The 15,946-nt window shown below is 41.0% G+C and overlaps 1 protein-coding gene across 2 annotated transcripts in view; it reads left to right on the top strand.

The window, feature by feature from the left end:
* The first annotated feature begins 475 nt into the window (after nucleotides 1-475).
* The window catches only part of Cdh20 (cadherin 20), a 252,321-nt gene continuing 236,850 nt past the window's right edge, over nucleotides 476-15,946 (top strand). For both annotated transcript variants that reach the window (XM_052736503.1, XM_052736504.1), the window contains exon 1: nucleotides 476-608. The gene's annotated coding sequence lies outside the window, so the exon portion shown is untranslated. The remainder of the gene's footprint in view (nucleotides 609-15,946) is intronic.

Below are 15,946 nucleotides of genomic sequence, written 5' to 3'. Positions count from 1 at the left end.
TGGCATTTAAAGAATTAACCCATTTTGCCCCTCGCTGGTCTAAACCACAGGGTGCCAACCGGACGTTAATTGCTTTCTTCTGGTGGGGTTCCAGACAGCTCCTCAGAAGGAAGGAGCGAGCGCACATTCCTGGCACCAATTGGCTAATTCAATTTACTTCAACAGCATTAGCCTCTATCAGAATATTCATGAGCAGGGGAACCAGGACCCGCGGTGTAGGCAGGCAGCAGCCACTCGGGCTAGGGAAGGCGCGAGGGAGGGGAGGAAGCGGACCGCGCGCAGCGCTCCGGGGACTGTGACCAGGAGGACTAGGCGGCTCTTTTCACCCTCCAGGCGGAGACCTGGGGCCGCGGACGTCAGCGGGTTTGCAGTGCTTATCATCAGTTCTCAACTCCTGGCGATTGCGCGGAGACTTTGGAAACATCCGAAGGCAGCAGAGCTGTGACACTTTTGACTTGGGGGGAAGGGGGGTGGGGTGGGGGCAGCGACGCTAGCTGGGGCTAAGAGACTTGGGACACCGGTTCGCTCAAAGGGGAAGGCAGCGATGTGAGCTGTACAACCGCCACGGAGGAGTCTCAGCGTCTCCGGGGAGTCGCCCGCCTTGCCAGGTAAAGCAGAGGGCTGGGGTCTGTCCCCAGGCACCGGAGGTCACTCTGGAAAAGCCACCAGGGCACCCCGCGCGGTTCAGCTCTGGGCCGCACCTTCCCCTCTACTATCTGCCGCTTGAGGGGCATCACTGCTGGCCTGAGCCCCACTTCCTGGGACTTTTGGGGGGAAAGGGGACAGAAAGGGATCGCCTCAGCTAGGGGACTGGTCTGGGAGCAGGAAAGCCGCTGCGCAAGGAGACAGAGGGGCAGGTGGAGAGTGTTGTTCGCTGGATGCCGGGGTTGTGCGCACCGAGAGATGGTGACATGGGGAGCGCGGGGTGCCAGGCGATTGACCCAGGCCCTTCGCTTCTCTGGTAACCAGTGACATCTCCCTCAGACTGCCACGAGAGAAGCTGCCTGAGTCTCCAATAGGGTAGCTGTTCCCGGAGCAGAGTATCCGAGACTGAGGCTTTGGGGAGGAGCAGGCACTTACTGGCGGATCCTAGCTCTAGGGTGCTAGGCTCCCCCGCGCCAGAGCTCTGCGGTGGGAGGAGAATGTGGTGGTGACTCTAGTCCCTGCCACCTGCCGGACATCACCAACTCCCCGGATTTCCTGTCCCCGAGTCCTGGCAGTCCCTGGGAAAGCTCTGAATTGTGCGCGGGTGGTTTGAGCTCTGCTTGTCTGGTGGTGAGGTTTGGATAGAACCGGGAGGTGAGGAGGCGAGGGGAGGAGGTCAGATAAGGTGAAACGTTCAGCTCTGCAAAGAAAACGCCTCCGCAAAGTCCCAACCTGTCCTAAGCAATAGGCAGACTGTGAGCTGGCCTCGGCGGCGCTGTGGCGGCTGGAATCTGGAGGGCAGCTTCGAGGCAATGCCAGAGTCCTTTCCCAGCTAAACCTTGCTACGTAGAGAGAAGTGGGATTGGCATCCTGGCACAAGAGAACAGCGGAGTTCAACGTTGGGTAGATTCAGAGTTTACTGTGGAATCGCAATGATTATTATTAATGCCGCTTTTACTGGCATGGACATCAGGAAGGATTGGAGGATTTGACTACTATAATCGCACGGAAATTGAGTCTGCAGCCGCTGTCCCCCACATAATGTACCCAGACTTCCTCTAGTCTCTGATGTGTCTCCATCAAAGGAAATAAATGCCCCAGAATTATGGTGTCAGGGATCCGGCCAAGGACTAAACCTAGCTGAGAGCAGAACACACAACAGAAAGTCGTAACTGTAATGCACAGGAACCATGCTTGTAGCTGCTCACTATATCCCTAAGCACTTTCCTTCCTGTCTCTTCCTCAGACAGAAGCAGAGCCTTTGTCAACCCTGAACTTGACCCACCTTTCCCCTCTGGTGTATTTCTACAGCATGGGCTAGTCGCTTGCTTGTAGTTACATGACCCCTTCAGTCTTGAGAGTGTGCTCCCTAGAGGGGCAACCTTCTCTTTAGACACAGGAGGAAGCCTCAAGGACACCTGAGGTTGGTTGCTACCCTCTTAGCTTAGCCCTTGATCATATCCGTTCCAGGGTGCAGTCTTGGCCCTGCTGAGGAAGCAGAAAACACAACAGGAGTAAGGGAGAACAACCTGGCAGTTACTGAGTGCAGGAGATGATGTCAAGCCTCTAAGCTGGCCACATCCCTTCCTGCCAGAGAAGAGAGACAGATGTAGCACGAATGGGACGTGTATATACTGGAATCAAGCTCTTAGAGTCTGCGGTGCTTACGGCCACTGACTTTGTTGTGACCTTTACTGTGCTTCTGATTTGCCAATGCACCCAGCAGCCTTTCCTGATAGGACTGTTCTCATGGCATGGTCTAATTTTGAATTTTAAAAAGTGCTTTGAGTATCTTGAGAAAAGACAGTCTATGAAGCACCCAATGTTAATGTTCTGTGAAAAGTTTGCTACCTCGCAGGTTAAGGAGGTAAATTTCTAGCATGTGTACCATGTGGCAGTGTGACATTAAAATGGAAAAGCAAAGTACAATCATAAAAATGACTTAGCATTCTTGACATTCTTGTGCATACTTGTAGAAAAAAATATCTTTAATTTGGAGAGTTGCTGGGGAATTTAATCAATGTTTGTATTACTGAACTAACCCCCTATAACCTTTCTCCTCTGTAAAATTTTATGACCCAGTTCTCTCCAGAGAAGCAGTATGACTGTTGTAAGTGCTGTGGGTTGAGAGGGGAGATCATTAAGAGAAATCAGTTAAGGTTTCAAGACTGGAATGAGAGATAAGATGCATGGTCTTTACAAAGCAGTTAAGGGTTCTAGAATTATCATTGGAGCAGCATAGGACTGGGGACAACACTGGTTGTCCTGTGTTCTCAGATTCAAGAAGGAGACTCCATCAGATGGTGAGAGATATCTAAGCAAGGTCCTTTGCCACCTCTGTTAGGAGACTTTAAATGATAATAGTGTTTTCTCCTGACCTTGCTCTGGAAGGACTTCTCTCCTTCTTCTAGACCTGAACAAAGAGTATTTACCATACCAGAGGACTCAGCAGTCTGCTTTCAGACTCTGGTGTGCATCTCAATTTTCCTCCAGTTCTGGAGCTCTTCAGTCTACAGCTGTTGATGAGTTTCAATAAATAGCTGGACTTCATTAAGAGAGCCACTGAGAAGCACTATGTCTTTCCCTGGTGACAAAGTTATAGAAAGATTTCCTTGATTTCTCTCTACCCATAAACCAATCCTTGAATTTTCTCCCCTCATAGTGGTGAGTACTGTGTGCTTAAGCATTTTATTTATTTATTTGTACAATTTTGGACTTTAAATGTGGTTTGCCTAGTGCCAGTCTATGGAAGGAGGGAAAATGTAAAGAGATACGGAAGGAAGAGCTGCTGGCTAGGACATAAATCAGCCAGAATATATGGGGGGTTGGTGAGAATAGGTCTTTTCACCCTTAAAAAAAAGTAGAAGAAGAAGAAGTCCACTTTGGAAGAAAAGGAAGTCTGATAGTTGGCATCCCAGCTTGAAACTCAGGCAGCTGATGCGGAGAGGAGCCAAAGGGAGGTTCTTCTTAGTTTAGAGACAGCAAGACAGCCTCTGCCAAAGACGCTGTAAACACGGGATAAAGATTTCATTGTGAGGAGGTGTGACTGGAATAATTAGAGCTGACTGTTCATTCTGACCTGCAACTCTGCAATCAGGGTTGCAAAGCAACAAAACGAAGAGCAACTGGGGACATAAGACAGTGGCATTTACTACTTTCATTGGCTCGTCTTTTTCTGCTTGTGGCACTTCCAAAAATCCTAGTTAAGGTTTCAGGGAAAGAGGTATCCCAGAAGAGTATAGAGCTGAGGTGGGTCCCTTCCCCACCTTCTATTTTAACTGGGGTCAAGATTTTTCATCTTTTAAAACCAGCACATGAAGCTATATTTACAATGGTTGTGCTCAATAACTAGTATTAGTTAGTAAAATATTAGGAGTTACTTTCACTGTCAATTCAATCAAAACATGTATAAATGTTGCCAGACTTATTCTTCTCCAACACTTTCTTCACAGACATTTAAAGTTCAAGGAGAAAAATTTCCATTCTTGACATTTATTAATTTTCTCCTTTGAAATAAATTGTGCACAATGACTAATCTTTCACACTGCGTTGAAGGCATACCCTCCTCTCTATTTCCCTCTGCAATTTAGAGACAAAAGAAAATGCAATTTGAATGACCAAGGTGGTTTAAGCAACTGAGCGTCTGTAGTTATTAGAGGCAACAGACTGTGATGTAGTGTTATTTACTAAAAGAGGGGACAGTTATCAGTTCCTTATGAGAAGACAGACTTTGGGACTGGCAAGAGACCCATGGTGTTCAAGACAGGCAGTGTAAACGTGTATTCATCAGACTGCAACCTTCCAGAATCCTAATATTGGCATAGAATATGGATCGAAGTTCCTCCTGTTTGAATTTAAAATGGACTATCTTTAAGTGTCAGTGTTAAGTATAATCATTCTGGGAATAAAAAGCGAGAAAGCATAATGAAATAAGATAAGGTCATGTAACCTCGTGGAGAGAAATACTCAATTTCTCCAAGATATTCATCTTCTCTCTTTATTTAAGAAAGATGACAGTATCTTTACTAACCTTTACATTTTTTATCCACCATGAATCAAAAGGTACCACAAAGGCAGAACACTTGCTGAATGTTACAAAATGCTAGCTCTCAGCAGGAAAAAAAAATCAACTTCATGAAATGCACTTTCTACAGCAATTAAAAATAGAGAGTCACATTGCCACATCAAGTTATGGCAACAACCCATTTTAAAGAGAAATTTAGTCTTTTCACATTTAATTGCTATTCATGGCTTGCTAAGTAGTTTTCCAGAATAATCCACCCATCTCTTGCTAACCAAGATGGTCTAGTTGAGAACTCTCCTAATTACACATGGACTGACAATTTTAGAACCCAGAGAACATTCTACTTAAAGCATTACTTAAGTACAACACATAATGAAATGGCCCAACTCCCTTCAAAGACTGTCTTAATGTTTAAGAGATCATACGTTGGAGAGCATTTGGTTTGGAGGTGTATCAATGCACAGTGAAAGAATAAAGAAGCTAAAAACCTCAACTGCTTTAAAAAACTCATGAAGCTTCATTAATACCACCCATTTCCCCAAAGATATAAACATTGATGTGAAATCCCCCACAAAAGCACACATGCCAAAAGTATACACAAGGGGTAGCAAGAAGGCTCAGTGGGTCAAAGTGCTTCCTACCAAGCCTGATGATCGAAGTTTGATCCCTGGCCCCACGTGGTGGAAAGTAAGATCTGACTTCTGAAAGTTGTCCCCTGATCTCCATGTACACATGCCTGGCCATGTGTACACACACAGAGAAGCAAACGTGTATACACACCAAATAAATGAATAAAAACATACTTGGAATTCCTGGAAGGATGGTTTTTTTGTTTGTTTGTTTATTTTTTGCAGTTTTTAGGACAGTTTGACAATCTCAATTTAGAGCATATGTTGATGAATATAGTTATCTCCTAAGAAAAAAGAGACATTCATTATAAGAGACATTATACCGTTTTTGTTCCTAGCTCTTCCTTTATAGCTAACTAGAATTTTAATTTTTTTTTTTTTTTTTTTTTTGGTTTTTCGAGACAGGGTTTCTCTGTGTAGCTTTGCGCCTGTCCTGGAACTCACTTGGTAGCCCAGGCTGGCCTCGAACTCACAGAGATCCGCCTGGCTCTGCCTCCCGAGTGCTGGGATTAAAGGCGTGCGCCACCACCGCCCGGCTGAATTTTAATTTTTTACTTGTAATATATTCTTCTTTTTTTTTGTTTCATTTTGATTTTATTTTTATTTTCAAGACAGGGTTTCTTTGTGTATCCTTTGTTGTCCTAGAACTAACTCTGTAGACTAGGCTGCCCTAAAATTCACAGAAATCCACCTGCCTCTACCTTCCAATATTGTAGAATGTTCTTAATAAATATATGTTTATTTAATTTTTAAATTTTTTATGAAGTTTTTGTCTTTATGTACTTGTTCAGGTACTATGCAATTACTCTACCACTGAGCTACAACCCCAGTCCTCAAATTGTTTTAGGTCATTTAAAAAGCTAAATTATACTTAAGGTACATAGCAGGACATTATAACTCATGTACAGAGAGTAACATCCTTACTCTAGAGAAAAAAATGAGAATCCCCATTACCTCACACAGTTACCCATCTTCCTACTGGCAGAGGAGCCACCATCCACTCATTGAGCAAAGGCCAGCTATGATGCTCTAAGCTACTGTCCATGGCTTTGAACTAGTTTCGCTAACACATTTGTGTCCTTTGCTCTGACACTGGTCAACACCCCCAGCCTTGATTCTAGCGAATGATGCATTTCTCTTTGTTTTTACATCTCTCTCCTTCCCCATTCTACAATTATATAAGTGAGTCATGCATTACTATTTTTTCTGGGTCTAGTGTATTTCGCGTGGCTGAATGTTCTTTAGGTACCTCCATAAACAGCTGAATAGTACACTCCCCTACATATGCTCCAATTCACCGTTCACCTGTTGCTTTGCCTGGGCTGCTTCTTTACACTGACTGTTGTGATGTCAGTGAACATGAATGTGAAAGTATCCTTACAAGGTAATGACCTAATTTTTGCGGTGATCTCTCAGAAGAAAGTGTCAGGGCCCTATGGTGGCCTCATTTGGCTTCTTTAGGAAGTTCTATGTTATTTTGCAATAATAGCTATTACACTCTACATTCTGCCAATAATGTACAAAGATTCCCTTTTATCCACACCCTCATGAACATTTATTGTCTCTTATAATTTTCAGAAAAAAAACTATGGTAACAGGTCTGCAGTGATGTAATGATTTCTACTTGTGTTTGTCCAATGATTAGAGAAGTTGAGCACCCCTTCATGTACTTGTTGGCTATTTTTATTTCCTCTTTAGAAAACTGTGTGTTCAAGTCCTCTTTATTTGTTTAAACTTAGCCCTATGTTTGCATGTTAGGCTAATCCTTAGGTGCTAATCCTTCATTGGTATGTGGTTTACAAATCTTATTTGCCACCCTGTAGGCTGCCCTTTCATTTCAGTAATGGTTTCCTTGAGATGCAGATTTTTAGTCTTGATGCTTCTTTATAATGTAAGGAAATTAAATCAATGGCATGTTCAAGTTACATGTATTTACTACACTTAAAGCTAGGTTCCAGAATGGTCTTTGTTATTTCTTTAAAAAAGCAAGATGTGTGTACAGATAATTGTAATAATTATTGCTAATATTCTGGTGTGGATGTGGAGTAGATAAACATATAGAAAAGCTTCAAATTAAATGTTCTGATTTTTTTAAATTTTAGCTTAGCTACTGAATGTGCTTATATCTAAAAAAGCTATTTGAAATGTTCAGTGTTTCTCTGCAATAAAGGAGATGCTATCGTTTGATGGTTTTCTAGTCAAGCACCTACCTTTTAAGCACTGAGTCTTAATCAGACCATTATCACTAAATTACTGCATGTTCTTCTTTGTATCAACTAATTGAGGGGTAATTAATAAAATGATCATCTCCTTCCACGGCGAGAGCTACATCTGGTGGTCACACAGCTTTTGTGACACCTGGCCCATTGTCAGGCTCATCTACACTACAGAACTGCAGCCCTGCTTGTAAAATCTGGAAGCACCAGAGAAACTCCAGGCTTCCCACTCATGTGATATCACTGTGGCCAGTACCCTTCCACACACCTGTCCTGGCGCATGCCTTACCGTAAGATAGGCTGCTTTAGCCTTCAATCCTAAGCTTGAAAAACAGATGCATCTGCGAAACTAAATGTTGTAAGTAAGTTGTTCCCTGTGTTTTAAGGTCTGGCCTCATTTAAATGTTGGATGGACAAAGTGGTTTGGTGTTTTCCAGAGAGCAGTACATAGTGTAATGTTGGCATAATTGGGCTCCAGCAGTCAGGAGAAAGTCCAGTAGAATTAGCATGAAGATTCAGTTACCACTTACTTCCAGAGAAGGTTGTTTACTAGGCTGTGGTCAAAGTAGCACAGAAAGATATATAGTACAGCTCACTTACTCTCCGCTGGGTGCCTTTGTACAAACCAAATTTTGATTTCCACTTTCTACTAATAATTTAAAAGATAGTTTATTAATTATCAGCTTGTATAATTTATTGGATAAACATTTTCAGTATAAGCAAGTCTAAATATTTTAATACATTTATTTAAAATCCATGAATAAGACTATTAATATAGTTCCATTAAAAAGCAGTATATTTTATAGCATATCTGTGATTATTTCATTTGCTAAAGTCAATGTCTAGGAAATATTTGTCAAATCTAAATAAAGAGGCAAATTGTACATACCATAAATGGTAGATTTATCATAATATGTTTATACACCAACACATATAATTTCATTCAATAATTTTATGAAAAATTGGCTAAAAGAATTTCACTTAAAGGAGACTATCTAGATTTGTAAAAGGTTTTCATTTTTTAAATTTTCTCTTTTGACCATGCTTTCTTTCCTTCCCAGATCTTCCCACATCCCCTTACTTCTCTACTCACCCAAATTCATGTTCAATCTTTCTCAAAACCAAAACAAAAGAGAAAATTTAAAAAAAAATCAGACAGACAAACAGAAAACTTTAAGACAAAAAATGACTAGACAAAACAAATGAAAAAAAAGTCCACAAAATTACTATGGTGCTTGATTGTGTTGCCCGACTTCTCCCGGCATGGAGCCCACCCTGGAATGACGCTTCACTGAAGAAAACTGATTTTCCCTTTCCCAGCAGGTCTCAATTGCAGATAGATTCTTGGCTAAGGCTGGGACTTTGCCTCCACTTTTCAGTGCTGGGATTTTGTCTCGCTTCAACGTTTGCAGGTCTTGTGCATACTTCCACAGTCTCTGTGAGTTCATATGTGCATCAGTCCTACTGTGTCTGGAAGGCATCATTTCCCTGGAGTCATCTATCACATCCGGCTCATACATCTTTCTGCTTCTTTTTTGGCATTGATCCCTGAAGCTCAAAGGTGAAGACATTCATTTATAACTGAGTGTTTCAATGTCTCTCACTCTCTGTATATTGTCCGATTGTGAGTATCTGTTAATTATCATTTACCACAAGAAGCTTGATGAAATTCTAGTAATACACTTATCTATGAGTATATAACATTTTACTGCTATGTCCCTTTAGACATAGTACACTAATATTGACAGAATAATAATAGTGACAGGTTTGCCGCTAGGCCTGTGACCTGTCTAGTCTTAGGTTCCTGGCCACTTTAGCAGTGTCAGGTATGGGTTCCATCTCATGGAGTGGGCTTTAAATCCAATTTTTAAAAGTGGTTGGTTACTTCCATAATACTTGTGCCAATATTGCACTATTTTATATCTCATAGGCAGCTCACTGTTATAGGTCACAGAGTTTGTAGCTAGAAGATATTGGTAACTTCCAGTATCTGGATAGAATGGCAGAAGGTTCAAATCGAACACCAGCTCAACTTTTCATGTTCAATTAAGATCAGTGACAATGTACTGTTATTGAAATTTGGAAGGTTATTATCAGTTTGTTAAGATTATCAAAAGAAAAACCAAACAGTCTTTGTATCTAAGAAAATCTTGCCAGCTCCTGTTTAATACCAAATGAAACTAATGTATGCTACAGGAATTTCTGTGCCCATTCCATGCACAAACTTCTATATGTTCTTATATTTTTGTCTGTCTAGATAGTGTATCAGAGCACTGTAGAATGGGTGACTAATAGACAACAGGGATTTAGTTTTCACAGACTTGAAAACTGGAAGTCTGAAATCAGGATGTTGGCATATCATGTTCTGGTGAGAGTTGCAGACTGCCATCTTCTTCTATCTAGTATTCCCTCACTACAGAAAGAAAGTCTTTCAGGCGCTCTTATATAAGAAAACCAATTCCATCCAGAAGAGTCCCACCTTTGTGCTACAGTTACCTCCCAAGACCTCTCTTCTGAATATCATCACATGGTGGGTTGAGATTTCAGCATGAGAATCATAAGGCTCAGAAGCATTTGGCCTATTACCTTAGCCCACCAGATTCTAATGCAATACACAATATTATTTCTAAGCTTTCTGCTTTGCAAACTCTTGAGTTGCTATAGAGGCTTTATTTGGAGTACAAATTTGCAAAGTTATCATCATTACATCATTGAAAGCAAATATTACAGTTGAAAGTCTGAATCATGTAGCCTTTGAGGGGTACTAAATAAGAATGCACATCTTTGGATATACTCTATACAAATTGGCAAGAACTCCCAAGACTATTCATCTTACAAATAAAGATTAAATAACATGAATATCAAATCCTATGTAAAGCAAATGACATCTGGTAACCAAGTGAATCTCTGTTGATATTCTGATTTTTAAACTGTTTCAGCTGCATTACCTTTACTTTAGCCTACATGCTCAACTATAGAATATTGGAATATTTATTTCAGTCTAAAAATGTGAGTATATTCATATTCATATGTGGAAATAAAAACTTTGAGTAGTCATTAAAAATTGCTCCATTTGGCAGTTCAGCATCTCATCCTGGTGGAATATTTCAGGAAGGAAGGCACAGAATACATCACGTCATTTTTGGAGCTATCTAACACTGAGTTATCAAATTGCATAGGGATCTCTCTCTCTCTCTCTCTCTCTCTCTCTCTCTCTCTGTGTGTGTGTGTGTGTGTGTGTGTGTGTGTGTGTGTGTGTGTGTGTGTGTGTGGTTTTTCAAGACAGGGTTTCTCTGTATAACAGTCCTGGCTGTCCTAGAACTTACCTTGTAGATCAGGCTGGTCCTGAACTCACTGAGATCTGCCTGCCTCTGCCTCCAAAGTACTGGGATTAAAGACATGCACCATGCCCGCCATCAGCTGTTTCTTTAAACACACACATGCAAATAATGTGGAAATGATATGTACTTCTTAGGTACTTCTAAATATTCACTCATGACAACTAAATGTATACTATCAAGCAAGAAAGAAAATTCAACAATTACAAAAACCATCATTTAATTATTCTATTACCTCTGGTCCAGATGCTATTGGGAGTTTCCCATATATTACCTCAGTTGTCTTTTCTGCCCATATTACTATCAGCATCATACTACATATGCTAAAACAAAAGCATAAGCATCAATGTAGGCATGTTTCTAACTCAAGACCCAAAGCCCAACATAATCTAACAACTCAATTGCACTGCCTCCTTCTAATAATAGTTCTCAGAGCCCCATCACTACTGACATCTTACCCCACTAATTTGTCTGGAGGAATACCTTCTGCATTGGAGAACATGTAACATCATCCTTGCCTACGTGCTAATAATACCACTTGGGATAATCAAAACTGTCTCTAATCATTGACAAATGTCCCAAAGGGTCAAAATAGCCCTGGTTGAGAACTACTCCATGCTTGCATATTAAAGAATATGTTTCAATTTGAGGATGGAGCTATCCAGTTTTCAAATCCTAAATAATTTCTGTACCTATTATGTATTTGTAAAAAAAAATTAGATAAGCCCTTGGGGGGAAATGATGAAGTCAACATGCCTTAATCAAGATCAAGTATCTCCCACTAAGTTCTTTTTCTTGGAGGCCCAAATTGACTGAGATATTGCTAGGACTGCCTCAGTCTACCAACAATGACTGGAACACAGTTGAAAAAAAATTGAATCACAATTTCCTCCAAACCAATTAGCAGATGATCTATTAGAAAGCTGTAGAAGAACAACTTTGTATTTCCTGAGGGTGCTATCTCCCTAAATGCTGAACACTTTTTTTTCCCAATCTAGTGATGGAACCCAGGATACTGTGCATGTTAGGTGAACTCTCTACCTCTGGTTTCCAGCCCTCTCTCTTGTTTTTTTGAGGCAGAGTATCAGTATTTTAGCTTAGGCTAGCCTTAAACTACAGTCCTCCTGCCTCTACTTTGCAAATGCTGAGATTATAGCCAAGATATACCACATCTATCAATAAATTATTAATTTTTGGATATAATACTGAAGAGCAATCCAAGAACCCCATGTCCTTTATCACTGCCCTTACCCCCAAACCCCCCAGCTGGGATGGAATTCAGGCTCTTAAGCATTCTAGGTATCACTAAACCATACTGCCATTCCTCAGCAATAAATAGTTCTTCAATGAATCAACAAAGTCTTGGTTGACCCAGTACAGGGTTTGGATCCTCTGTTGTTGGCTTCTGTCTGAACTTGTCACATATGACATTTTGCTTTAAATAGTGTCATGTTTGCACACATTATTGTGTGACAATCATGTCACAAATTCCATGAAACAAGAATGAAGGTATACTAGATGAAGATATAGGATCAAAGAGGCATGTGTTGGACTTAACAAGATGAAGTCTTACACAACCACCGGCCAGTGGGGAAAACAAGCTGCATGGAAGTTGAAGGGCACATGAGGCTCACTCAGCTGCAGAGGTCATTTTCATACTCAAGCCCCCAAATACCTGCTCATTTTGCATTTCCAAAGATGAGCAACCCAGCTCTGATTTTGATCGAGGTACACTTGATCTGTTCCACTCTTAACAGTCTCCTTGAGTCATGGTTGTGGAAACAGCACTGGGAAGGGCCTTACCACACACATTGTTCACATGCAAAATGGTTGAAGGCATTCAAATGGAAAACCTGATATACACCAGACTCAAAGGGACCAAAATAGGCACCTTCAAGTATCAGGAATCTCTTCATTTAAAAAAGAAAATCAATTTATTCTGCATTGCCTTGTAGGCCTGAACCAGGGTCACTGAACAGAAAATGCTGGGAAGCATATTTTATCTCAGCATAATGATGAGCTTGCTAATGATGAATGGTTCTATGCTAGAGAGTGGAGAGGTGGCAGCAGCAAGGGCCTCTAAGAGTACAAGCATCAGCAAGGGGGATGGGTCAGACATTTCCAAGGCACTCTCCAGCACTCAATGAGTCTGAAGATTTTTTTCCTTGGAGGATGCTACTAATGACCTTGTAATCTACTTTTATGATTTTATTAAGAAAAACAAGATCTATTATTTCCACCTACACATTTAGTTATTGGGGTAAGTGTAATAGAATAGGCAGGAAGGAGAGTCTTACCATATGCCACATAGAACAAGAATCTCTCAGTAGTGCCAACCACTGTAAAAGCTCTTCATTAGCAAGATCTCATGTGTTCTTGAGAAGAACTACATGAGTTTTGGAGGGATAGCTTAGTGGGTAAAGCTCTGACAAGCATGGCCTTGGTTTATCCCCCAGACCTCACAGAAAGCCAGATGCAGCTGTTAGAATCTGCAATCTCAGAACAGCGGTGAGAAGATTAAAGGCAGACCCAGGAAAGTCCTCACAGACTTTGAGGTTAGCTAGCATGACATAGTTGGCAGAAGGACACAGAAGACCCGTTTTCAAACTAGGTAGAAAGCATCAGGCTGTCCTCTGCCCCCTCCACCTGTGTACCATGACATATATGCATCTGCACCTTTACAAATACACACATAAGTCATATACACACATACAATAAAAGAGAACGCTATGAAGTAGAAACAAATCCCATCCCATTTTGTGGCTAAAGAAACTGAGTTACAGAGGAATTAAGTGGCCTTCCTACCTAAACCTGATTCTGCCTAAAACTACACAGTCTCTTGTCAACTACTACAGTAACCACCTCATCTGTTCACAGGGATGCACAATTTTATTTGAAATGTTGGCAATTTCCAGAGTTTGAGACATATGGCTACTTATGCAAATACTCAAAACATCTTCCAAAGCCTAAAATACATCATTTCAAAAATTATTTGCTATTTTCTATTACAAATGATGTTGCTCCATTCAAACAGTTCAAACTGTCTTAAATTGATGTTAAGCAAATGAGCAAAACAAGATTTTTAGTGCTTATTTAAATGTCTGTGAAGGGAAGACTGACATCGGCATTTTGATGCAATTCTGGAAATCAGGGAAGTAGAATTCAGGCTTCCAAGTTGCAAGGCACATGAAGCTAGCTTCAGAGCTCTCATCCCTACAACCCCAGGAAGTCCTGGCAGCCATTCTGTTGGTGTTTACGATGTCATCATACATTGTTCTCTCTTCTGATCATGACTGTCATATTGGGTTATCTTCTCTATTTTATGATTATCTTGTTGCATATTTCAAAAAACAAACTGATTTTAAAGATGATTTTCTCACAGTTCGGGGAGATGGCACAGTCAGTAAAGTACTTACTGTGTAATGATGAGGACCTAAGTTCAATTACCCAAAAACCCATATAAAAAAGCCAACCAAGTGGTTCTTGCCTGTAACCCCAGCACTTTGACTTTGACACAGTAGGATCCCTGGGGCTTGCTGGCCAGCCACTCTAGCCAATCAGTGAACTCTGGGTTCATCAAGTAACCCTGTCTCCAAAAATGATATGAAGAGCAACTGTGAAAGATGCCAACACGGAGTCCATGTGTATATGCACCCACACCTACACACATGAACATGTATATACAAACACATAAAGACATACAACTACTGCTTCTGTCTTTATTACTTCAATTTCAAAAGATAAAATAAAATAGCTAGGTGGTGGTGGTACACACCTCTAATCCAAACTCTAGGGAGGAAGAGGTAGGCAGATCTCTGTAAATTTGAGGCCAGCTTAGTTTACAGAGCTAGTTCTAGGACAGCCAGGGCTACACAAAGAAACTCTATCTCTAAAAACCAAAAGAAAAACAAATAATAAAATAAACTAAAGATCCACCAATGTAAATGCTTTAAGTCATTCTCCTTACACACCCAGGATACAGCCACCTTGGAGCTAGGATTGAGTGGAGAATTGCTTCTACTTTGCAGATGGAACCTAGTGACTTCCTCAGCAACACTGCTTCCTGAACATCATGCTAGGTGACAATCAGCAAAGGATTTAGAATATAGTTTGGCATTTGCCTTCTGAAGCTGCTGTTCCTCTGGTGCTTATATGCTTATGGAGGTTTATTGGAGTTTGTAATTCTGTGATTATCATTCTTGCAAAGCATCTGGGCACTTGGAGGAAGAACCACAGTGTTTGCCATACAACTGAAAACCAGATCCTGTTCAACTCTCTGTGGAACAATTGTTTTGCTAAAAATCAGGAGGCTTTGCTGTGTTTAGGGTTCGGGAAGCTCCAGGGAAGCCCATTTCTATATCTGCCAATGATCGTGGTCATCTGCTGTTAATGAGATGGCTTGGTGCTAGATCCTGCAGTATCCCTTCCCAACACATGTCAGAAATCACTGCCTCGGTGAGCCTCTTACCTTTGCACTTGCTCATCAGGGTACCATTTCACTAAGTCAAGTGTGGCTTGAAGAACATTTCTGTGACTTTGTGAAAAGGAGTGGAGATTAGAAAGCTTATGTTTTATGCACAACTGTCCCCTTGGGTTTTTAGGTTATTTCATGCAGGGAAACCTTTATAAAAAGATTGTTCTCAATATACTTCATGATAGTGGGTATTATAAATCAGAACTCAGACATCTCCATAATGAAGCACGAGAAATATCCCTACAGCTATAAAGTTCCTGGAATATGGCATATGAGCCCAGAAAAGTGAGCCTTGAATCCTACATTAGCTCCTCTGAATGGACGGCTTGATTACCTATTTGGGGGATTTGGGCAGAATAAAATAGGATTAACATGAGAAGAAAACAAAGATGTTTCCCTCTCTAGATTCACCAAGCCTAAGAACAAAGAGGTCCCACTAGTGCAAAAAAAAAAAAAAATGTACAGACACTCACTATTGCTCAACCCATGTCCTGGCTGTTCTATATTTTTTGCTTTGGTACAAGTCACAGTCATTACTATAGCCATCTCTAAACTCATTCAGAATTCTGAAACATAGAGATGATCATAAACAACACCACCCTGGTAATACCGCTGAATAC

Source organism: Peromyscus californicus, unplaced genomic scaffold, assembly GCF_007827085.1.
Source record: "Peromyscus californicus insignis strain IS unplaced genomic scaffold, ASM782708v3 Scaffold_14__1_contigs__length_90479793_seg_1, whole genome shotgun sequence".
Lineage (NCBI taxonomy): Eukaryota > Metazoa > Chordata > Mammalia > Rodentia > Cricetidae > Peromyscus > Peromyscus californicus.
This window is presented reverse-complemented; position numbering and strand designations above follow the sequence as displayed.